Below are 25,781 nucleotides of genomic sequence, written 5' to 3' on the forward strand. Positions count from 1 at the left end.
GGGTTTCTGTTCTGACACAGAACTGTGGACAGAGGATTGGAACCTCGGCGAATTAGGGTGTCCCAAAACTCACCTTAGTAATCAAAACCCCTTAGCAAGCTAGGTACAGTGTCACATTGGATATAACAAACTCTCAATGTTTAGACAATCCAGAATATGAACTTATAGTACCTCAGGATACGTGGAACTCATGAACAGTCGGTCGTTATATATTTCTTAGAAACGAGAACATGGAGTTAAGAAGAACACATGTGTATTTGAAATGTTTATTTACTAATGCCGTCTTCTCAGGCGTAGTATCTTAGATTATACAAGTACACATATTATCAGTAGCAAAATTACCAGCATAGTCAATAGTACATAAAAAGCGAATGGTGACAGTATGTTAACATGCTGTAAATGAATAAGAGTTAGCAACACTTATAAGCAGCCGCGGGCCGTGGAGGGAGTTACGTTGGGCAGGGAGGCGGGGAGGGGGAGGGGCAGGGTGGAGAGGGCTCCACCCTGCCCCTCCCCCTCCCCGCATCCCTGCCCCACCGTAACTCCCTCCACGGCCCGCGGCTGCTTATATCTCACCCTCCCTAATACACATAATATATTATTTGCTAAGAAGGTCTCTTTGTGTTGGTTTAGGGCGTGCCGATACTTTAGTGTCTTAGATTTGAAGGAATCACATCAGCATAGAAAAGATAATCCATATGCCGTGCTTAATATCGCCAACGGCATTGTGCCATAATATTCTAGCATGCGATTGCGGAACAGTGTCAGCAGCTGCAGGGCGGGAGCTTGCACAGGAGGGACATCCATATTTAAAAATGTAAAAAAGCACAAGAGCGTCCGCTGGTAATGCAAGTAAAAATGGGAATCCACGAAGCAGAGTGGAAAAAATAGAATGTAAGAAAGCAGGGATGACTCCAAAGATTTTCTCAAATGAAGTCACGAGACCACTGGTAACAATTTTAAAAAAGTGCGCCAGGCCCTTTGTGGAGGACGCGTTAGAGATAGTCCGAACCATCTTGCTGAAATGGAAAGGCGAATCTGTATTTAAAAGGGTCTGCACCTCTGTACGGGTGTTCGCTGTGTGAAGCACGAAAGTTTCACGGGCCGAACTCAAGGCCACCTCTCTCTGAGACAAAATAGCTCTTATTCTTGCCATGCCGTTGAAATGTGCTGCCAAGGTTGGTATTTGTGGCCAGATTGAAAACTCCCTATGTTCATGTGTGGGAGGAAATAGAACATTTCTGCAGCAAATAACCCGTTCATTTACTGTTACGATAAAATGAATACTTTTAATTAACCCAGAACAATCTTCATTATTGAGCATCAAATAACTACCATTTTCCAAGAACTTGAACGTGGGGATGATAGCAGGAACTGGTGTGCCTTGCAACACGCAAGCCATATTTGGTCGGTGTTTGTTGCATGAACCGTGTAACTGTATGTGCCTACACATTAGTGAAAGATCTGGCGTCTCAGTGCATTCCTCTCCATTCAGATAAAGTTCTTGATCATCTTTGAAAATCTGTATGTGTATGGAAGCGACCAGACTTCACGAAGAAAACCACTACCTAAAGGTTAATAACGACCTATTGGTATATATTTCATACAATTTGAAAACTTATATAAAGCAAAAGGCAGCGTTATTAAACCGTGGATAAGGCACGTTGCCAAAGCAGTCAACCTTTTGGATTTATACTGGAAATGTTAAAGGAAGAATTACGGAGTAGGGCCTGTAAATCTTTAATAGACAACGAGTAAAATTACTCCAACCATCATATTCCTCTAACTCCGGGATAGTAGGGGTGTTTAATTTTTTAGAAGTAGCCAATCCAAAGCATTTGGTCTGGGAAATTGTTTCATTCACAAACCACATATGTTTTGGGATGAGACATGCACGGTGGAAAGCCTCAGTGCCTTGTACCTGCCAGGTTCGTGAACCCCAAACTGATGTAGATCCTGGATATTTTTACTCTGTATTACGTTAGCATGGTCTCATTACTGGTTTAAACGCCATTTTTCCTTTTTTGTAACTTCTGCACACGACACTTAGTTGTTGCTTTAGCTTTCAGCCTAACTGCGTCATGATCTATGCCTGCTTCAAGCAGGCGCAGGGTTTTGATGTAGCTTTGTCCTATCTCATTGTAAATGCGGCACACCGTGGGTGGCAGAGCAGCGGTGCACGTTAACTGGTGCATCCCTGGGGATGTGCTAGTTAATATAAATCTGCCCCTTTACATTTAATTATGTGCAGGGGACACAGAGTAGGTGAGGTTTATCCAAGGTTAAGAAGAGATGAGTCCTGTTCAGTGAAAAATTGGAGATAGGCTTCAGTATATTATATACTTAAGTAGTGTGTTAAGTTTTTGATGACTGTTATTAATTTACTGTTGGGTAATAGTGGTTAATAACATTTTTTATTATATTTTACCACAGATTCAACTGCAGATTATTTCAAGATTTTAGGATGCCTAGCAAAGAAAGAGTAAGAAAGACTGCAAAACGTCAAAGACAGCAGGACCATGGAATAATGCAGCAGTCCTCTAACAAAAAGATTTGTCAAGTCACCAAGAAAGCACAGGGTAAGAGTCGAAAAACAGTCATAAGAAATATGTGTAGTAAAAAAAATATTACTACAGAAAATGTTTCAGTCCAGAAAAGGAGACAGAATTCAAATGGTAAGGAAAGGCCAATGAGAAATGTTACTGCTAGAGTAAGAGATAACTCTATGCATGAAAGTAGAAGGAAACAACAGTTTAGGGATATTCGTAAACGAATGTTCCGCAACAGGATAATTGGGAATTTGTTAAAAAATATTAAGAAAGGTCAGCAGAAAGTGGTTTTTTATAAGAGAAAAAAAATAGTTGAGAAAGTTATTGATCAGGCATTTGAAATTAAACGTAAGTTATTTATTTTGACAATCAATAGAATTAGGAAGCTAAACAAGGTAATTTATGATTTCAAAAGAAATAGTAGATGGAAGAGAATAGTTAATCGTAGTAATTTTTGTGAAGTTTTTTCTGGAGAATGGATGCATAGTTCAAGCTCTGAGGCATTTTTTAATGAGGAGAGTTATTTCCAGGATAATGATTTGGTGCATGCAGTTGACACCAGTGGTCGAGCTTATGAAGTGAAAGATGGTTGTCCAGTTGAAAAAGAAAAACTTGTGAGAACAGAGATAGAAGAGGTGTTAGGTAATGAGGTTTTAGGGAGACGTCCTAAGGGTCCTGTGTACACCTGGAAGTGTAGTAGTATTTGCAGTGTACGACAGGATTCCATCAATTTGCTTTGTGATTTTATACGGTCATTTAGTAAGAAAAGTTTGAAGCAGAAAATGAAGTTGTTGCAAGAATTAGATCCTTGCAGAGTGAGAGAAGTGATAGGTTTGCATGGTCATTCACTGGCTTGTCTTTCCAGGAGAGTATGCCAGAGTGTTTTTCATCATTTCAGGATGCTAGCAGTGCATCATAATAAAGTGAGTAAATTAGTTAGAATGTTGTATTATGCTAAGAGTCCAGCAATTATGCTTAAACAATTATGCGCTGCTCTTTTGCATGGTTCTGAAATAGATGTGAAGAATATATGTGAAGAAATTGAGTTTTGTTACTTTGGAAGTAAAGAGGAGAATGTTGAAATTGACCAAGAAGAAGAGAGTAATGTGGAAGATAGTGTACAGGTTTCCAGTACAGGTAATTTCCAGAGGGAAATTGCGACGTTTGAGGTGAAATCAAGTGAGAGGCCAAATTTCACTTGTGTGTGTTGTCGACGCACTTATTATAAGAATCAGACTAAGTTAGTGGATTTATATGGAAAAAGTGAAAGGGAAAATAATAGTGAATGGAAGGATTTTACAACATACTTGATGGTAGAAAATTGTTTTGATTTGGGATTGGATCAACGTGTGTGTACTTATTGTTGTAACAAATTAAATCAAAACCAGATGCCTGCTAGACCAGTTCATAATAATCTGGAATTGGTTGAGATTCCTTCTGAATTGAAGGATTTAAATACTTATGAATCTATTTTGATTCAAAGTATCCATCCCTTTCAGGCTATTGTAAGAATGGAGCCAAAGACAGGGAAATTGCCTCCATCAGATTTACAGAGAGGATTAAAGGGAAGAGTTGTTTATTTGCCTCTAGATTTGAAGAAAAACATTAACACAATTGGAGTAGAAAAAGTGGAAGAGGAACCTCTTGTTATCTTAGTTAATGGGGTTCCGACAAAGAATAAGAAAATATGGCAAGATTTAGTAGATGTTAGGAAAGTCAAAAGGGCAACATTGTATTTGAAAAAATATAATAAATACTATAAAAATGTATATGTTGCAGAAGAGGAAGTAAGTGAGGAAGAGGATAGCGATTTGTGTGCTGGTCAAATTGAGAAAGTAGAACCCTGTACTAGTGAAGAAATATATGAACATTATAGTGTTCATCCTTTGCATTCCAAGGAAGTCATGGGGAATGCTATTGAGTTGTTTCAAATGAAACAAGCGAAAGGGAGTCCTATTAGTGTTTGGGAGGAAAGTTTGGAAGCTCGGTGTTTCCCACAGCTTTTTCCAACAGGTCAGGGAGGAAGATATGATGAGCGACCTCATCAAATTCCTGCTTCTGAATACCGGACTTTGCGATTGTATGCAGGAGATCCTAGGTTTCGACAATGCATTCCTTATTTGTTTCATCTCCTGTTTGAAAGCGATCTGTCTGGACTGTCATATGCAGTGAACCACATCTTGAAAAGTGGTATACACATGCAAAACATCTCGGCAAGTGACTTTATGGATAAAGTCAATGTCCAAGACAGTATTTTGGATTCTCACCTGATTAATCTCATGGCGTGTCAGCGTGGTACTAATGAGTACTGGTACCGTCGTCATGGTGATTTAAAATGTATGCTGAGGAACTTAGGAACTCCCACATGGTTCCTCACTTTGAGCTGTGCTGAGTATGGCTGGGAAGACTTACTTGAATTTCTACGAGAGGCAAATGCTAACGTAGAAAACATCGAATTCAAGACACCCGGAGAACTGTGCTCTTTGGATCCAGTCAATGTATGTAGGTACTTCAATCATAGATTTGAAGGTATGATGTCTTTCATCATGAATAAGAAGAATCCACCTCTTGGAGAGGTGTTGGATTTCTTCTGGAGGAAGGAGTACCAAGCAAGAGGTGCTCCTCATATACATATGTTGCTGTGGATCAAGGATGCACCTAAATTTGGAACGGATGCAGACGACTCAGTGATGAGTTTCATAGAACAGTATTCTACGTGTGCTGTTCCAAACGCAAAGGAGAAAAAAAGCCTAAGAGAAAAAGTTCTACGTTTCCAAAGCCATCGATGTGGAAAGTACTGTCGTCGTAAATTCCGGAACAAAGACAAGTTCTACACCAAATGTCGTTTCGGCTTTCCACGATCGGTGATTTCTAAAGGAAGAGTGAACAGTTTGATGTCTTCGCTGCGACATAATGTGATGAAGAAATCACCTAAAAACACATACAATTTGAAGAGGAACGAAGAGTCTAAGTACATCAACGACTACAACCCGGTGATTTTGTCCATGTGGAATGCTAACATGGATATACAGTTTGTGGCTGATAACTGTATGGCTGTGGCTCGGTATGTGACATCTTACATCACCAAAAAAGAGAAGACAGAATTGAAGGATATGTGGGAGGACATTTCCCATGAAAAGAGCCTCAGCAAGAAGTTGTACAGTTTCAGTCTGAAGATGTTGTCGCATCGAGAAATCGGAGCTTACGAATGTTCTGACCGGTTGTCTTCAGCAAGTCTCTATGCCAAGTCCAGGAGTATCGTTTGGGCGAGTGTTGGTCTTGCTGCAACGCGTAATCGAGTTCTGAAACCTGTGCGGGAAATTGAGTATTTGGCGGAAAAGGAGCCAAACAGTACCGACATTTTGAAGAGCAACATGTTGGATACATATTATCCAAATCGAAGCAGTCACCTCGAGAATGTTTGTCTGTATGAGGTTCTGCAAAATTACATATTCAAGAGGAACATCAAAGAAGATACTGAGAAAGGAGTGTATGCTGTAATAGGAAGTGAGGGATGTCTGGTCAAGCAAAGAAAATGCCACTTGATAAACCATCGAAAATTGAGTGGCGAATCTCCTGAAAAAAAGGAGTTTTTCTATTTAGCACTTTTGCAACTTTTTAAGCCTTGGCGTGCAGAAGAGGAACTGCTTGGAGATTTCCTTTGTTACGAAGACTCATTCAATGCTGCCAAGGAGACCATAGAATGTCCTGCTTTTCCCAAATATGTAGAAATGTTGAATGTGGAAATTGAGCAGGAAGCAACGATTGCAGCCGAGATTGCCAGAGACAGTTCTCAGGACAGTCAGAGTTCTGCTTCATTGAGTCAGGATCCACTAGGAGGACCTCTTATCGAAAATGAAGCTGCCACTGCTATGAATGAAGTGGAAAGAGCCATGGCACATGCTCAGGAGGATGTGGTTAACTTAGAAGAGTTGGAAAGACAACTCAACGTTGAGCAGAGGAAAATATATGACGAACTTACCATGCAAATTGATCATGGATTAAGTCATGACAAGAAAGAGTGCTCATGTACGTCGTTGAAGCCTGTCCGACTGTACGTGAGTGGAGAAGCGGGAACTGGAAAAAGTTTCCTTATTAAAGCAATTTCATGTTATTTGCAGGAAAGGACAGAGTCATCGCTGTCTTGTGTTGTCACCGCTCCAACTGGACTGGCAGCACATAACATTAAAGGGATTACTTTACATTGTTTACTGATGCTGCCAGTGGAGCATGACAACAAATTAGAATATCACAAGCTATCTGGAGATGCTTGTTTTGAAGTTTCAAGAGTCTTGAGGAAAATGAAACTTCTTATCATTGACGAAGTAAGCATGGTTTCCAATGTCATGCTTGCCTTTGTGCATTTGAGAATGCAAGAAGTTCTCAAAACAGAGTATGATGTGTTATTTGGTGGCAAACACATCATTGTTTTCGGAGATCTTCTGCAGCTGACACCAGTGAAAGGGCAACCTGTGTTCAAAATGCTCACGCATGAAGATACCAGGAAGTGCTTAGGGAGTATTGGCAACGTCAATATATGGTTAAACTTCAATTATGCTGAACTGCATGAAAATATGCGTCAGGCAAAGGATGAAGTTTACAAGACTATTCTACAAGATGTTAGAATTGGAAAAGTGACCGAGCATGGGAAAGAAGCTTTACATGCACGATTACTGACAAATTTATATCCAGACGAAGATGTTGTGCCTGAGAATATTTTTCAGAAAGTTACTGAGAAAAAATCTGGAATATGTTTGATGCCAACTCTTGCAGAATGTGCCAAATTCAACAACAAAATGTTGCATTTAGAAAAGCAAGAGATTGTGAAATTGGAAGCTATTGACAGAGTAGAGCATATGGGATCAACAATTATGTTGTCTGAGAATCTGAAAACAAAATTGGATTCATTAGAGAAGAGTATATCTAAAACTGCGGGTTTTGAAAAGACTCTGAATGTGTGCTTGAACTGCCGTATAATTTTAAGAAGGAATTTACATGTTGAAAGAGGTCTGGTAAATGGATCAATGGGTAATGTTGTTGATTTTGTGAAATACAGAAATAGAGATGGAATTGAATTTTTAAAAATTAAATTTGATGGCATTGAGGAAGTACAGCTAATTGCTCGTTGTTCTGCTAGATTTTTGCTTGTAAAAGACTTATATGTTCGTCGTAAGCAGTTTCCTGTTTGCTTGGCATATGCGGTGACAATCCATAAATCGCAAGGTTTAAGTGTAGACTGTGCATTGGTGAATATTGGCAGTTCTGTGTTCAAGGAGGGTATGGCATATGTGGCATTGTCACGAGTTAGGACTTTATCGGGATTGTACTTGATTGAGTGTGATGTCACAAACATTTGTGCGGATCTAGATTGTGTTAAGGAATACAATAGGTTGAGAAGAGAGTATGCGCCACATTTGCCTCAGTATCCTTTGTTTGAGAAACGTGTGGTAGGCCGGAAACGAAGAAATGTGACCAATACTGGGGAGGTTGTAGCAAAAAGACGAAAAGTCGATGAACCTGAAATTATAAGCAGAAACAAAAAGGATTCTGTTGAAGATGTTGTTGGTTTTCAATTTGAAAACAGTTCTGGTGTCAACTGCTATGCTAATGTAGTGGTTAATGTTTTGTTTTCTCTACAAAATGTAAAAGAAGAGATTGTGGTCAATTCTGATCAAAGATTTTGCAGTTTGTTAAATTCTGTGTTAGAGAAATGTAGCACTGATAGAACAAACATAGAAAGTGTGTCTGAAATTCGAAATCTGTTAGACAGATGTTCAGGCCAAACACAATTCTCTCAAAATAGTCAGCAAGATTGTCAGGAGTTTTTAATGTATATGCTTGATGTATTGTATGCTGAAGGTGTAGATGTAGATCATCTGTTTGGGCTTTCTTATCAATGGCAGCATGACTGCGAGAACTGTAGGGTATCAAGTAGTACTAGTGTAGACTCAGAAAGATTTATATATTTAACTTTGCCAGACAGTAAATCAGTCTCTTTTAATAAGCTAGTAAAAGCAGCTGATCACAATATGGAGTGTAGGCAATGTAAATCTGAAATGATGTCCACATTATTTATACGAACATATGGCCAGTATGTCATTTTAATGTTCCAACGATGTAGGCCTGATGGAACAAAATTGACAACTTTAATTAAAAATTTTGTGGCTTCACAGTTGTCAATATCAGGAAGGACTTTTGTAACTGTAGCAATTATATATCATGATGGTTCTTCAATAACATCATGAATTATACAGCTTATTTAAAGTGTAGAAATGGCTGGTCATTCTGCAATGATTCTGTTTTAATTTTCAAAAAAAAATTGCCATATGACCTTAAAAACTGTTACCTGGTGTTTTTAAAACCAAAATTTTAGGGAAAGAATCTTGGGATGTGCTCTGAGGAATTTCAAGAAGTTCTCATGGCTCCTACACTATTTGGCCTTGAAGATAAGTGTAGTACAGAGACATAACTTTTTACCATAACACTGGACGTTATTGAGAAATACGTGCACTTTGAATGAGTTCAGAAAAACTATTTCTTTTTATAAGCTAATTGAAGCAGCGAATCAAAACATGGAGTAGAGGGAATGTAAGTCTGCAATGCTGTCTACTGTTTTACATTGCTTTGTGATTAAAAGTGATGTAGAGAATTAAATAATTGTACTAGTCATAAAGGTAGTGTAAGTCTGCTTCATAGTAAGCAGTATCAGTGTGATAGGAAATGTAGAACATGATTGAGCAAGAAGGGGAAGATATTACTACTCCAGGATTGTGTAAATGATCTTCAACATTTTAATTCTGAAAGTTGCGGAAATGCGAAAAGACGGGATTGGCTAACAAGAATTCCAAGAGTTATACATGGCTCTGACAAGATTTGGCCTTGTGGAATCTTGTGGTAGAGAGCAAGAAGTCATTTATTGTATGTAACATGTTTTTGAAAACGATGGAGGTTTTCTTTCAGAAAGTGGCGGGTTGAAAGTAATAACAGCACAACAGAGTGTAAGCTGTTCATAGGACATCCTTGGCCGTCATGGAGAGTAAGTTAACTTTAAGGAGTTCTGAATTCTGATTTGTAATGTTGTATGGGTTTTTTAAACACAATCATTTTGATTGTGTTTTTTTTTCCCCGCTGTTATATGATGAATACCTTCAAGTCACTGTTTTAGTGAAATTTGATACATTCTGAAAACAGCAAAAATAAACCATTTAACATGTATAATTAATTCTGTTCTGTTTGCATTCATGATGTACATGTAGAACTGTGTAGGAGGCATGGAGAAGGTGAGGCTTCTGTAAGTGTCAAAGTTGTTGCATACAGTGCTCATATTCTACGTAGTCTTTTATATTTCATTACTTTCACTGTTTCTGACTGATCTAAAAATTTTTTTTTTAAAAGAACAGTAAGTATAAGGGAAGGAAACAGACAGTTATGTTAAAAGAAACACAGCTATAGGGAATAAACTAGGGATACTGTTACCCGCAATCCTCTGCTGATGATGTCACTGAGCATGTCATGAATGATGTAATATGTGACATCATCAGCAGTGGATTACGGGTAATAGTATCTCTAGTTTACTCCCCTATAGCTGTCTTTCTTTTAACATAACTGTCTGTTTCCTTCCCTTATACTTACTGTTCTTTTTAAAAAAAAAAAATTCTTGGTTCGCTTCCGGTTCGCGTACCGGGGAGCGAACTGGGAAGCGAACTAAGAGAAATAGAGGTTGGCACAGTTGCAAATATTGTACCAATTTTTTAATAACGGGGAGGTAGTTCTGAAAAGAACTTTTTTTTAAATTGTTTTTGTTTTATATTTTTTTTATTATTTTTCTGAACATTTTTTTACTTTTTTTGAATTTTTCTGAACAGTTTTATATTTTTTTTGTTTTTTTTTCGGAGGGGGCAACGAAAACGATTCATTGTAAAGGGCTCAACAGGAGCAAGAAAACAAAAAAAAGAATTTATTGTTTGGGGAGTTTCGGACAAACATGAGCATGATTGTCAATAGCTCTGTTGATCAGAGTGATGCTACTTTCTCCGTAGCAAATGAATCCACTGCAATGTACGCAGACTTGTTTTACTTCACGAAATCTCGTTTGTATATTTGGCACCATCTCCCTGCCCTCTGGTCCCGTTACTTCCGGTACAACAGATCTTCTGGCCATAATAGGGAGATTATCTAGGTCGTCCTGTTCCTCTTCTTGCTGAATTATAACTTTAGCAGGTGGTCCACTCTTCCTTGGATGTGGTGGAGGTGGTGGGGAAGCACCAGCTGAAGCTAGTAAAGAAGCCATTGCTCACTGGTAACAAAGGGTCTTTCTCTCACAATGATGAAAGTCAGAGTGAGGAAAGAAGGAGGGATTTTCACCATTTGGGAAAAAAAATAGTTCTCAACCAATTAAAAGTGTTCATTTTAGATCATATGACCTAGTCTTACATCATTAGGAAACCGAAAGTGAAATGAACCAATGAAAAGTGTTATTACCAAGTCACATGACCTGCTGTGTTTACGTTACGCGCTTTGCAGGGCCTCCCGGTTTGCTTCCAGAAACCTGTGCTTTGCGACTCGGTAAGCGTACGAGTTCGCTAACGTAGCACGTCATATGACGTATCACGCGACAACGCGAAACGTCATGCGGACGGGACGCGTCACGATGTTGTTTTCTAACGCGGCAGTTGCGGTAAAGAAACGTTTACCGGCTCGCGGTCTATTTCGCGGCATCAAGGTCAGCTAACGGGAAGCTTCCCGATTCGCGAAGCGGGAACGAAGAAAAAAAAATATTAAAAAAAAAAGTTATTAATAAACATATAAAATATATTTTTGGATTTAAAGAAGAATACATTTTGCAGCTACAGATATTAGCTGTTAAAAAACCAATGAAATTCACTGAAAAAACCATAGGTTATAGACCATATATAGTTAGGAATTAGCATTTACAAAACCTTGAAAATTCACTGAAAAAACCATAGGTTATAGACCATATATAGTTAGGAATTAGCATTTAAAAAACCTTATTTTACTCACACAAAACCATTGAAATTCCATATATAGTTAGTTGCACTAACTATATATCGCGCACCCGCAATCCACTGCTGATGATGTCACATATTACATCATTCATGACATGGTCAGTGACATCACTGATGACATCACTGATGACATCTCAAATGACATCACTGATGACATCTTACTTGACATCAATGATCACATCACTGATGATATCATTCATGTGATAATACAATGCATCTCCTCACACTCTAATATAACCTCCGTTACACCCAGTGTTAAATAGAGAGTATCATTTTTGAAACCATTGACACACCAATACTAGTTACTACATACGCACTCACTGATTCCTATGTCTACACACACATTCACTCATACAATCATTCATACATACAATCACTCATCTTTACAACACTATCATATGCACTCATACACCTATACAGACACTCACACTCTGCCACTCATCCATGGAGTTACTCACACACCTAGTCAGTCCTGAAAAGAATCAATCACACTTCCATTTTCTCATCTATACAGTTAAACACAGAACACCTTACATTTTTGAAACATATACTAACACATAGTTACTCTCTTATAGAATCACTGATACAAGTACACATTGATCTGCACAGAGTCACACACCTCCCAGCCAGCCATACACACACTCAGTCTCCCATACAAATACTTGTGCAACCAATCAATAACCCATATAGCTACTTATATAGCTACTGATCAACACATGCAGCAGCTTGCACAACAACAGACATACTGATGCACACTTTTAGACAGTTTAGTCACTAACCCGTGCATTCAGTAAGACGCATTTAATCACTCACTCATACAGTCAATCACGCACCTACTAAAACCTTCATTCAGACACTTATACATCCACTCATTCTTCAATATGTAAAACATATTTAAACTTTACAGAAACACATAATCACTGGATGTTGTCATCAGTGATGTCATCAGTGATGTCATTTGAGATGTCATCAGTGATGTCATTTGAGATGTCATCAGTGATGTCATCAGTGATGTCACTGACCATGTCATGAATGATGTAATATGTGACATCATCAGCAGTGGATTGCGGGTGCGCGATATATAGTTAGTGCAACTAACTATATATGGAATTTCAATGGTTTTGTGTGAGTAAAATAAGGTTTTTTAAATGCTAATTCCTAACTATATATGGTCTATAACCTATGGTTTTTTCAGTGAATATATATATATATATATATACATATATATATATACATATACAGATATGTGTGTAGACTTGAGTATCTTTAAAGTAGTCGTCATGGAGTAGCCCAAGTAGGACATGGTGATCTGTGATTTTAAGAAGAGTCCGAGATGTATGTTGAACTATGCCGTCGCTGAGGAGATGTCTTTGTGATATATTGTACAGTTCATAATGGGAGTTTGAGAGAAAGGGTACCAGTCTGATTGTGCTGTGTATGTGGTATCCAAAAAAGGGTCTTGGGATTTGAAGCTCATGCTATCCGCAAGAATCAAGCTCATTGTCTACTGTACTGAAGGCTTCTGAAAGGTCTAGAAGTATTCATAGTCCTGTCTCTCCTACAGGGACTGCTATGAAGGGTTCGTCCCAGATTCAGAGAGCATGCGATTACGTAGTGAAGCCTTAATGTAATTGATGAAGTAGACCATTATTGTTTTTGGAACTAACTAGACTTGGGCAACAGTGGTTTTCTAATGGATGCCAGATGTGCCATTAGGACCGGTGGAAAACTCGAGGAGCTTACTTGAGCTGGGGTATGGTGATGTGTTTGAGGATAGCTGGCTTTGTTTAGAGCATGGTTTAATGCAAAGTATATGGATGGGCCAAGATTTTGATATACTCTTTAAAAATGTTGGTACGGAGATTGCTACACAGTTACCTCAATTGTGGTGATTATGGGGATACCTGTGAGGGATGAAGTCAGGGTCATTTTTTCTCTAGTGCTGTTTCGTGGGTGCTTTCTTTATGGGCTTTGCAAGTCTATTGAAGTTGAGTGTATTTTACTGATTATTTTTACCGTTCAAGTTCAATAGATTGAAGACTAGGAGGCCTATTAGGATGGCGGACGGAAACGTGTTCCGTCCGCCATGGTCGCGGTAAAAATACTCCCGACCGCACCGCGGATAATCCGCGGTTGCGATTATGATATTTCTGTCAACAAACACCGACCGCGGCGGACGGATCACATTAAACACCGTCTGCGGCGGACGGATCACACCAAAGACCGCCGTAAGTGGACGGTACCACAGAAACACCCTCTGCTGCGGACTAATTGACCGCAGACACAGGCCCAACCGCCGCAATACCTGCGGAGGGTCCGGCCGCACGATTAGGATAACCCCGCCATCCCAACGGAACTCACCACCTCCCTCGACCGCCGCGAAAACAATGCTTCGACAAACGGAGCATGACTGCGGAAGGACCAAACGAACATCATCCCTGCCGTCAAACCGATTCTAAAATGGCGGACGGAAGTAAATAGAAAACACCAAAAACAGGACACACACCCACCTGAAACACCCACCCCCAACAACTACACGCCCCAATGACACCCCCCCCCCAAGCACAAACAAAAGCACCCAAGTCACCACACCCACAGAACACCTGACTGGCAACAACCATTGGGACACAACAACCACACAGAGTATAAAATGAATCCCTCCCATTACCACAATCCTTTGCATCACAGCATAGCTGCAAGGAAGAGGCAGAATAGCACAAACAGCAGACACACACAAACACACATACAACCTGCACACCAACACACCCACCACACAAACCCCACAACACCATCCCTACATACCACACACCTGCACACCCCACCCCACCACACCAACACCTTGCACATCACACACCATGGCACCCAAGAAAAACCCCAAGTTCACAGACAGTGAGTTGAAGGTCATGGTGGATGAAATCATCCGTGTCGAACCACATCTGTTCGGTACCCTAGTCCAGCAGACCACCTTGGCAACCAAAACCAACATGTGGGACAGGATAGTGACCAGAGTGAATGCGTCAGGGACCGTGTCACGCACCAAACACGAGATCCAGAGGCGGTGGCACGACCTCAAGGCAAGGGTGAAAGGCATCAGGGCCAAGAACCACCTGCGGGCACAACACACTGGCGGCGGCACTCCCCCGGAGCCTATACCATTCGCCGAATGGGAGGAGAAGGTGCTGGGCATACTGCACCCTGAGAGCCTGGAAGGAATAGAAGAGGGACTTGAGGCTGGTAAGTACAAACCAATGACCACTATCACACTGTCATGGTCTGCCTTGCACAACTGCCAAGACACATCTCCCAGGCTCCAATCCATGCATGTGGACCACACAGTCACCCAAATGTGAAGTCCTGGCCTCAAATGCACCCACCATGAACAACCACAAATGTTGCCTCCTACGTTCACAGGCTTGCATGTTGTCAAAGCAGCTAGCACTACAACTCCCAACTGGCCCCCATGTCTACAGGGAGGGTGGTGGTGGGTGGGGGGGGGTGGGAGACCAGCACTACAACTCCCAACAGGCCCCCATGTCTACAGGGAGGGTGGTGGTGGGGGGGGGGGGGGTGAGAGACCAGCTCTACAACTCCCAACAGGCCCCCATGTCGACAGGGAGGTTGGTGGTGGGTGGGGGGTGAGAGACCAGCACTACAACTCCCAACAGGCCCCCATGTCTACAGGGAGGTTGGTGGTGGGTGGGTGGGGGGGGGTGAGAGACCAGCACTACAACTCCCAACAGGCCCCCATATCTACAGGGAGGTTGGTGGTGGGTGGGGGGGTGAGAGACCAGCACTACAACTCCCAACAGGCCCCCATGTCTACAGGGAGGTTGGTGGTGGGTGGGGGGTGAGAGACCAGCACTACAACTCCCAACAGGCCCCCATGTCTCATCCCAGAGCAAGATGGAGTCCGCCCACCATTTGCTGACCAGTGCATCTCCTCCTTCAAATCTACAGGTTGGTAGCCATTCTCACAGGGGCACCATCCAATAGCAGGACCGGACCACACATATCCAAGTATTGTCTCCCCACCTCCACACCACCATAATGCCCAGTACTGTCTACCACACCAACATGATGACACCAACAACCATGTCCTGATTCCATAGTAATTTGTAATGTAACAACAGAAAACCTGTCATGTCCACAGCATTGATTCTGAAATTCTTGTCCCTCAGGTGATCGCAACTTGACAGGCGAAACCAGCAACCGCCAGCACCAGTCGCCCCCCTCACAGCCAGGACTCTCTGGTGAAGGTCCCATGGACACCTTGGGTGCAGAGGACGATGCTGGCCCAAGCACACTCCCAGAGCCATCAGGCTCCCAGGACATCCCTACCTCCACCACCTTGGCCAGTGTCACAACACCAACACCTGCCATTGTGAGCTGTGCAGCTACCACCACCACCACCACCACCACTCTTGCCTGTGCCACCCTGCCTAACCCATCGTCCAATGATGGGCCTTCGACATCTCAGGCTAGCAGGGAGAGTGGACGGGGGAGGACACAGGTGAGGCCACAGCTCACAAACAGGAGTGCAGGTGCTAGGCGAGGTCAGGAACAAGACCCACCCCATCCTGGGACCGAGACCCTGGATGCCTCCTATGAGCGGTCGCAGGCACAGGCGGATCGGGCACACCAAGACTCGCTACAGAACTGCCAGCTGTTGCGGTCCATGGACACCCGCATGGGCCAAATTGTTGACCTCATGGGGCAGCAAACAGCTCTTTGGAGGGAATGGTTATCCCGCGCCACACCACCTCCCCCTCCCCCAAGTGCCCAGCGGGACAGGGCACCAACACCACCGCCACCATCCCCTGAGGACACTGACAGGGAGGTCGTACCTGAACAACCTGCCCCCACAGCTGGCTCCGCTCCGGCTCCAACACGGAGGGGCCGTCCGAGGCTGGATCTAGCTGAGAGCAGTGACAATGCACCATTCACCCGCTCGAAGAGAGGCCACCACTGACTTCACCCTTCCTTGTGCCTGCCTTTCACCCTGCGAACTATCTTGCCCCACAATGACAAGCATTGGCACACGTCTGTTGGACTAGGTGTACATCACACAATGTGGTGTCCCCAAGGTGTTTTCATCTGCCATGACCTTCAACTCTCACTTCCCCCCAACACCTATTTGTAAATATGCACTAACAGTAATCCACACCCTGTAAATAAACACCACGTAAACACTCAATGCTGTGTGACCTCCATGTTTTAATCACAGGTTTGTCTTATTAGTTGTCATTACCATGTGCAGGGATCAATGTTCTTGAGAATCATGCCTCTGTGGGAGTGACCTAGGGATAATGAGAGAACAACAAGCACAGGTCAGGAAACTGAATCACACCCATCACACCACACCGTACTGCAACATCCCACAAACCACACTCATCACTAATTAAGTGGATCACAGGACACACATCAGGGAGCATTGCATGTACACCATCTCACACACCCATTTACGAACAGAACATACCAGAACAGGCAGCATTCACACACACACCACATCCACACATCACCAGCAAACCTACATCACGCATTGACCAGCAGCACAAGAGGTAGTTACTCACATTTAAGGAAAGTAGCGAGCAATGAGCTGACGCCTCTGGTCCACACCTTCGTCCTCCCCACTATCCTCATCAGTGGACATGGGTGGGATGGGAGGCGGAGACACCTGTTGGTCTGCAGGGTCCATGATCAGTTCAATATTATTGCGCAAGGCCAGGTTGTGGAGCATGCAGCAGGCAATCACTATTTTGCATACTTTGCCTGGTGAGTATGGCAGGACCCCTCTGGTTTTATCCAGGCAGCGAAACCTAGACTTCAGCAGTCCAAAAGTACGTTCCACCACCCGACGTGTCCTCCCATGGGCCTCATTATAACGCATTTCACCAGGGGTAGTAGGATTCCGTATGGGGCTCAGCAGCCACGGGCGGTTTGGGTATGCAGAGTCGCCTAGGTGGGGGAATGACAGACACATACATCAGTACCAGGATTGGTGGGAACAGCATGGCACACATACAACACAGTAGTCATCACAGCACACTCACCTACAAGCCACGCACGTTCTTGACGCAGATTAGCCATCGGTTGGGGGACAATGCTGCTCCGCAGGATGTGGGAGTCATTTGCGGACCCGGGAAATCTGGCACACACATGGGAGATGATGTTGTCAGCCAGGCACACCACTTGCACGTTGATAGAATGGTAGTACTTCCGATTGCGATAGAAGGGTTCACGTGCCTGGGGTGGAATGAGACCAATATGTGTGCCATCAATGGAACCCACTACGTGTGGGATCTGGCCCAGGGCATAGAAGTCACCTTTCACTGCAGCCAGCTCTGCCGGACGTGGGAAATGGATGTAATCATCCTTGTAATGCATCATGGCATTCAGCACATCCCGCAGTACCATGCTGAACATGGATTGGGACATCCCCCCCGGCATGACCAACTGTGTACTGGAAAGTGCCTGTTGCGAAGAAGTGAAGTGCCGCCATCACCTTTGCTGTGGGTGTAATAGCTCCTGGATATGGCCTGCGTGGCTGCAGATGAGGTGCCAATTGGGCCACAAGGTCCTGTAATCTCCGTCGGTCAAGCCGGAATTTGCGGATCACCTCCTCGTCAACCATGTCCTCCAGCACAGTGTATGGTCGATGCACATTTGGAGCCCTCCTGTGTGGGAGTAGATGGGAGCAGATGTCAATTGACCAACACCGCACAGCTGTGCCACACTGTCACATCTTGACAACACAATACAAATAATACTTGTTGCAGACACTGATTGTATGTGTGACATGACCGAAATCTAAGGCACTACAGCTAACTACACACACAATGTTCACCCACAAACAACATCCTGTGTGCAAACATGTCCGATGTAACGTGCACACATGTTTAAAGAACAGCCAACATCACATGACTGAGGGCCCAAGTGTGGACAAGCGTCCCCACAGACACACATGGACGTGCACACACAACACGAACATGGAACGCACCCTCCTTGTCTTCATGCACCCATGACCCCACCTACAATGCTGGGCATCCTCACATGACATGCATTGGCATACAACAGGTGACACACATACGCCTACACAGAATGCATGTATACCCCCATCATTGCTACCTGCACACACAAACCACACACTTGCAACAGCTTCTGAATGTGGGTACACAGCCTTGATGTACTGTGTTGATGTGTACAAATAGAAACGTGTGACCTCAAAACCAAGACGTCAACACATAGTCATGCACATCTGACGCAACTTGGATTCACATCACTGGCCTTTGTTAACCACTGGCAAGGTCAATAGTATGACCACACATGCAACAAATGGACATGAATGACTCATGTGGACACGGGCCATTGACTTGACATAATGATTCTTGATGCATTCCGGACATGTCCAGATACACATGTACAACTATGAACATTACATGTGTGCGGAGACATGCAGTGTGTGTACCCACCCCATCCGGGTGCGCCTTCCCCCAACACAGAAGATGATCCTTGATACTGCAATTGTGCATAACATTTGCTGCATGGTCAAGGACCATCACGGTCACACCCCGCCAAACGCATGTGTGCACTACCGCAACGGTGCATCTTTTGAAAATCATCACTCACTGGCATCGCAATGGCGGAGCACGCATTCCACGGGGGCGGGGCAGGCTAACACATACATTTGAATGTGCAAGTGGAAATGGCAGTTGGTACCCCCCCTTACAGTCACATTGCAGCACCCACCGCAGACCGCCAGCCCTGGCCGGTCACCCACCGCCGGGTGCTGGCGGTGGGTGACCGCCCTGTAAATTTATGTCACCCTGGAATGACTGGCCCTGGCCGGTCACCCACCGCCAGCACCCGGTGGTGGGTGACCGCCCTGTAAATTGATGTCACCATGGCATGGATGGCCCTGGCCGGTCACCCAACACCGGCCGTGGCCTGTCACCCACCGCCAGCACCCGACGGTGGGTGACCGGCCAGGGCTGGCGGTGGGTGACTGGCCAGGGCGTGGGGGACCGGCCAGGGCGGGCGGGGGGTGACCGGGCAGGGCCATCCATGCCAGGGTGACATCAATTTACAGGGCGGTCACCCACCGCCAGCACCCGGCAGTGGGTGACCGGCCAGGGCCGGCAGTGGGTAACCGGCCAGGGCCGGCAGTGGGTGACCGGCCAGGGCCGGCGGTGGGGGACCGGCCAGGGCCATCCATGCCAGGGTGACATCAATTTACAGGGCGGTCACCCACTGCCAGCACCCGGCTGGCGGTGGGAGTAAGGGGGGGTACCAACTGCCATTTCCACTAGCACATTCAAATGTATGTGTTGGGCTGCCCCGCCCCCGCGGAATGCGTGCTCCGCCATTGCGACGCCAGTGAGTGATTAATTTCAAATGATGCACCATCGCGGTAGCGCGCATATGCGGTTGCCGGTGTGTGACCGTGACGGTCCTTGCACATGTAGCCAATGGAAACAGGTAACGCGGGGCGCGTAAGCGATTTAAAAAAATAGCGGAAGCCGTGCACCGCCACACCAGGGCCAGTCATTGGCTCATTTTGAATGAGGCATCCCGGGAAAACCAATTGCTGCGGACGTGTGCCACTGATATCAGCTCAGGGCCCTATAAATGTGTGAATTTCAGCAGCACACATTCACTGCTTCCAGCCACTGCTGCCTGCGCCTATCACCTCTACCTGCTGCTGCTGAGCTATCCAACAACTGCTGCCTGCACCCATCACATGGACCTGCTGCTGCTGAGCTATCCAACAACTGCTGCCTGCATCCATTACCTCGACCTGCTGCTGCTGAGCTATCCAACAACTGCTGCCTGCACCCATCACTTCGACCTGCTGCTGCTGAGCTAAACAACAACTGCTGCCTGCACCCATCACCTCAACCTGCTGCTGCTGAGCTATCCAACAACTGCTGCTGTTGTGCCACAGCCCTGGACCTTGCCATGCCGAGAGTGCGAGAGATCCGGTCTCGTCCCTTCACCGCAGCGGAGCTGGATGTCCTTGTGGACGGTGTGCTCCGCCACTATGAACGGCTCTACGGTGCCCCAGACAGCTGGTAAGTGCAGTGGGGGACATGTTGGTGTGCATGAGGTGGTCACTGACTCCTGGCTTCTGCTATCTTGGCGGTGTCCTGTGGGACCTTCACATGTGTTGTACTGTGCATGGCTGCTGAAAGATACGTGTTGCTACTATGTTTGTGAATGTCCAACTGTCTACTGACATTCCCCTTTTGTCTCCCATCATGGTAGGTCAAGCTGCACCTTCGCAAGGCCGTGTGGAGGACCATAGCACGTGATGTACGGGCAGTGGGGGTGTGCAATAGATGACACACACACTGCCACAAGCGCTGGGACGACATCTCCAGGCTCAGCAAGAATGTGGCGGAGATGACACTGTGGCTGATTCCAAGATCAACCCGGCTTGCACGACGCACCATGACCCCTCTAATGCACCGTATCATAGCTGTGACGCATCCTGACCTGTCCGCTCCGCTGAGAGGGGATCAGCAGCAAACTAGCGGTAAGCTGACTGAATGTGTTTGTGACTTGTGAGTGCATGCATGTATTGCTGCTCAGACACAGTAGTGACATCCGTGGTGTGTATGTTGTGCTGCAATTGCATGTTGGTGCCATTAGCGGAGGGAGCGTTAGCATCCATGTCAGCCAGGTGGACATACCAGTTGCATTGTAGTGAAGGGTCCCAGGACATGCCGTTGAGGTCTGTGGTCCCATGGCATCACATGTGTGGTGGACTGCATGCACTTGCCCTGTTTGTTTGATGTACATGTTTCACAGGCACCCCCGGTTCTTTGACATGAGGATGTCTGGTAGGGGTGGTTTGTGTGCAGGATGGGTGCTACATGTTGGTCAACAGTGAAGGAAGTTGTGATTTTGTAACCTTCAGTACGTGAGTGTGGCACTTAGGTAAACCTCTTTACTCTCTCTTTCAGCTTTGGCCGAGGCCACTGACCCACAGACGACGCAGATGAGTGGTGGCAATGCATCTGGATCCGAGATCACACACACGCAGACTGAGACTGAAGAGAGCAGCCCCGGAGAGGGGGACAGAACTGTCCCTGAGGACTCACATGTGGAGACACCATCGTCCTCATCTTCAGACAGTGGTGGTGAGTCAACACTGTTAGTAGACACAGGGAGTGGGCAATCAACACCTTCAGTCGGTACACAGCACACAGGGCCCACACTGCCACCAACTGCAACAAGTACTGCTCATGCTCGCCAGAGTAGGGGGAGCAGGGTGGCCTTCGGTGCAGGCACCGCTGCCCCTGCCCCTGTGACACAAAGTGCCCTTTGTGCTGAGGCGGTTGATCTGCTGCAAAAGCTGTGTGTAGGGCAGACCAACATGATCAATGCATTCCAAGACCACGATAGGAAGTTGGGGCAGGTGGTAGCATTCATGGAGGGGATGCATGGCGATGTTGCTGGTCTCCACAGAACAGTTCAGTCATTATCCAACACAGAGCCATTCAACAGTCGCATGGACAAGGTTCTACTTCAGTTCCCCCATCCACACCACTTGATATCTCAGGGGAGAGTGACATTTCAGACCAGGCGTCATTTTCTGAGTATTGCACTAGAAGCAGCCACAAGCAGCAAGGCAGGGCACGGAGGGCACAGACACCATCCCCTAGGACAAGGAAATCTTTCACAGAACACGACATCAGCTACCCTGGAGTTGACAAACAGGATCCTCAAGGGGTGTTGGGAGACTGGGATTCTTATGTAACACAGGCATCCCCCTCAAAAGGTACTCCCAAGGCCAGGGACACTCCCAAGGACAAGGACACTACAAAGGAAAGGGCACCTCCCAAGGCCAGGGACACTCCCAAGGACAAGGACACTACAAAGGAAAGGGCACCTCCCAAGGCCAGGGACACTCCCAAGGACAAGGACACTTCGAAGGACAGGGCACCTCCCAAGGGCAGGGACACTACAAAGGAAAGGGCACCTCCCAAGGCCAGGGACACTCCCAAGGACAAGGACACTTCGAAGGACAGGGCACCTCCCAAGGCCAGGGACACTCACAAGGACACTTCAAAGGACAGGGACACTACAATGGACAGGGACACTACAAAGGACAAGCAAACTCCCAGGGACAGAGCACCGCCCACGGATAAGGCACATTCCATAGACAGGACACCACCCACGGCCAAGGCACCTCCCAGGGCCAAGGGTTCTCCCATGGACACGAGCTCCACCAAGGCCAGGCATACATCACCCCTGTGTCCCCTGAGGCTGGTGTTGGTGAAGGAACGTAAAACACATGTGTCAGTGGTGGAGTCCCCCATACCTCTACTCCCATCCACAGCCCGCTGAAGCAGAGGAAGGAGTACACTGTTGTTGCATCCCCCATTACCCATGATCCAGAGGGCAGAAGGCAGGGCCACAGCAAATGTCAAGCAGGGTCCAGCACGTCCCCAGAGAGCAGACCCCCACCAGCACATGATCCATCCATGGGACGGGGCACTTGACCCACGTACTTGTGGTGCCTCAGATGTACTTGTTCTGTTATGAACACTGTCCTTTTGCTGTTATGACACTGTATTGTGCCCTCTCATGTGCTGCCTCTGATGTACCTGCTCTGTTATGAACACTGCCCTGTTGCTGTTATGATACTGCATTGTGCCCTCTCATGTGCTGCATCTGATGTACCTGCTCTGTTATGAACACTGCCCTGTTGCTGTTATGATACTGCATTGTGCCCTCTCATGTGCTGCCTCAGATGTACCTGCTCTGTTCTTTGCCATGGATTGTTGATGCACTTAGCCCCTCTCATGTGCTGCCTCAGATGTACCTGCTCTGTGCCATGGACTGTTGATGCACTTAGCCCCTCTCATGTGCTGCCTCAGATGTACCTGCTCTGTTCTTTTCCATGGACTGTTGATGCACTTAGCCCCTCTCATGTGCTGCCTCTGATGTACCTGCTCTGTTATGGACACTGCCTTGTTGCTGTTATGATACTGCATTGTGCCCTCTCATGTGCTGCCTCTGATGTACCTGCTCTGTTCTACCCAGTGCCCATGCTTCTGGCTACTCTAGGATTGAACCCCTATTATGTGCAATAAAGCAAGTTAATCGTGTGTAGTGGTTTGTCTTTGTCATTCCTGGTTGTCTCCTTGCATTGTTGATATATTGGTGATATCGTAAATGCTGTTTCCCCAACATGCCCCTCCCCCTCCCCACGTCACGGCCCCGGAAGGTACTCCCCTTCCGACAGCAATTGGTGTGTTTGCGTACCTGCGTCGTCGTCGGCGACGGTTCATGACTTGCTGGTGGTGAAGCACGAAGAGTATAGGAAATGCGTGTAGCGCTGGGTCCATGACGGCGATCTGCCTGTGGTGGGTATCTCTGCAATGTTTTGTCTCTCCGCTGTGGTGAATCCGCCGTGTTCAGGCAGGTTGTTTTTCCGCTGCGATTTGCTGTGTCTTTTCCGCCATCGTGATTTAGAGGACGGTCGAAGAAGTCAGTCTCTGGATTGGTTACGTCCGCCGCGGGGTCGGGTGTATTTCCGCGGCGGTGCGTGCTCTTCCGCGGCGTACGGACATTTGACAGTGCTTCTCATCCTAATATGGCGGACGGACTGGCCACGGCTGGCGGACTGTAAAAAGGCATTTTCCGCCTACTCCAGGACGGCGGTCGGCCTTCCGTCTGCCATCGTAATCGACCCCTTAGTTTGGTTTATAGCGAATGGGGGATGGTTTTGCAAGGATAGTTTGTGGAAATGGTGAGCTTGGTGATAGAATTGTCTCTTTTTGCTGTGCAGATGGCTGTGCAAAACACCCCTGCTGTTACTTATCACCAGGATATTTGCAACGATTTTTGACAACACAATTTGGCTGCTAATCGAGGCGCAGAATGGGACGCGGTGGTTCACTTCGCCTGAACAATACATTTTTTGCAGGAAACTTACATAATCTTATCAATATTGTTCTTGTATTCATGCTTTTAGAAATATTCATCTTCAAGGTGAGCTAAGAGCTCATTTACTTGCATGCATGCTGATGAACCTTTAAAAACGCTCGTTTTGTGACATCTCTGAATATGTTGCCACTTTTTTTTTCTTTTCAGATTGAAGTCACTTGGCAGACTGCAGATTGTGCTTCAACATCTGGTAAGCACTGTATACACCTCCTACAAGAGAAAAAAAACATCTAAAAGCATTTGTCGGCGGAATGAATCACTACTAAGACACCTAGAGCCTAGGCGAAGGTCGTGTATCCTATGGATGCATGCAACTTTAGGGGATTGCAGATGCATATCAGTGCACTAGAGGAGATTGTAAGAGGTCCACCTACATGGTATGCTTACTAACAAGAAGGAATTTGGATGCCAGTATTGCAGCTTATATATTAAGCAAAGGCGTCTAATTACTTAACCCTGAAAAATAACGAAGATTTGGGTTTGTACACAGGGTATGTCGATGCACACCGGTGCAGAAGCTGGTGTTCTATTGGAGAAGAAGGGATGTGCAGGAGTGATTACTCTGAACAGACCAAAGGCCTTGAATGCACTCAACCTGTCCATGATACAGCAGATTTATCCACAGTTAAAGGTTAGCAATTCTCTTCTCTCTATTTAGTTATTTTTATGTGTTTATTTGACGTTTCAAGATATTACATAAAATTAAATTTTAGGGGGGTTGATAATGTTTCATACACACTTCAAGAATATTCTGGCCATTCGACATGATCTTAAGAAAATATGAACAATACATTTATAGGAATGTCCGCTTATCTGTGTCGAATTGTGTTCTAACCCCAGAACCTATATATCATAAATAGTTTGATAATGTACATGCTTAAATCACTTTGGTTTAAGAAGCAGTTAGCTGTATTACTGCTGAGCAAAAGCAAAGCTTGCTTAAAGTAAAGGCGTGAAGTGTTTCTTCCCAGGCTTTGCTTTCCTCATGTTCAGCTGTCCAGATAAATGTTTGAACAGTGCAGAGGATTTTGTACAAGGAAGTTTGTCTTTGTAGTTAAAATACTAGCTAATGCGCTTGTGTGCTGATGCTATAGGGAATGATCAATGCACACATATATGGAGTTTGCTCTCATGTTGACTATAAAACTGATGCAGAGCATGTTTCCCTGAGAATTATACTGGCACCAGTAGCCCAGGAATGGATGATGCCTTGCTTTTATTGCCCTAACTTGTAAAGAGTTACTACATTCCA

Source organism: Lissotriton helveticus, chromosome 3_1 (genome assembly GCF_964261635.1).
Source record: "Lissotriton helveticus chromosome 3_1, aLisHel1.1, whole genome shotgun sequence".
Taxonomy (NCBI): domain Eukaryota; kingdom Metazoa; phylum Chordata; class Amphibia; order Caudata; family Salamandridae; genus Lissotriton; species Lissotriton helveticus.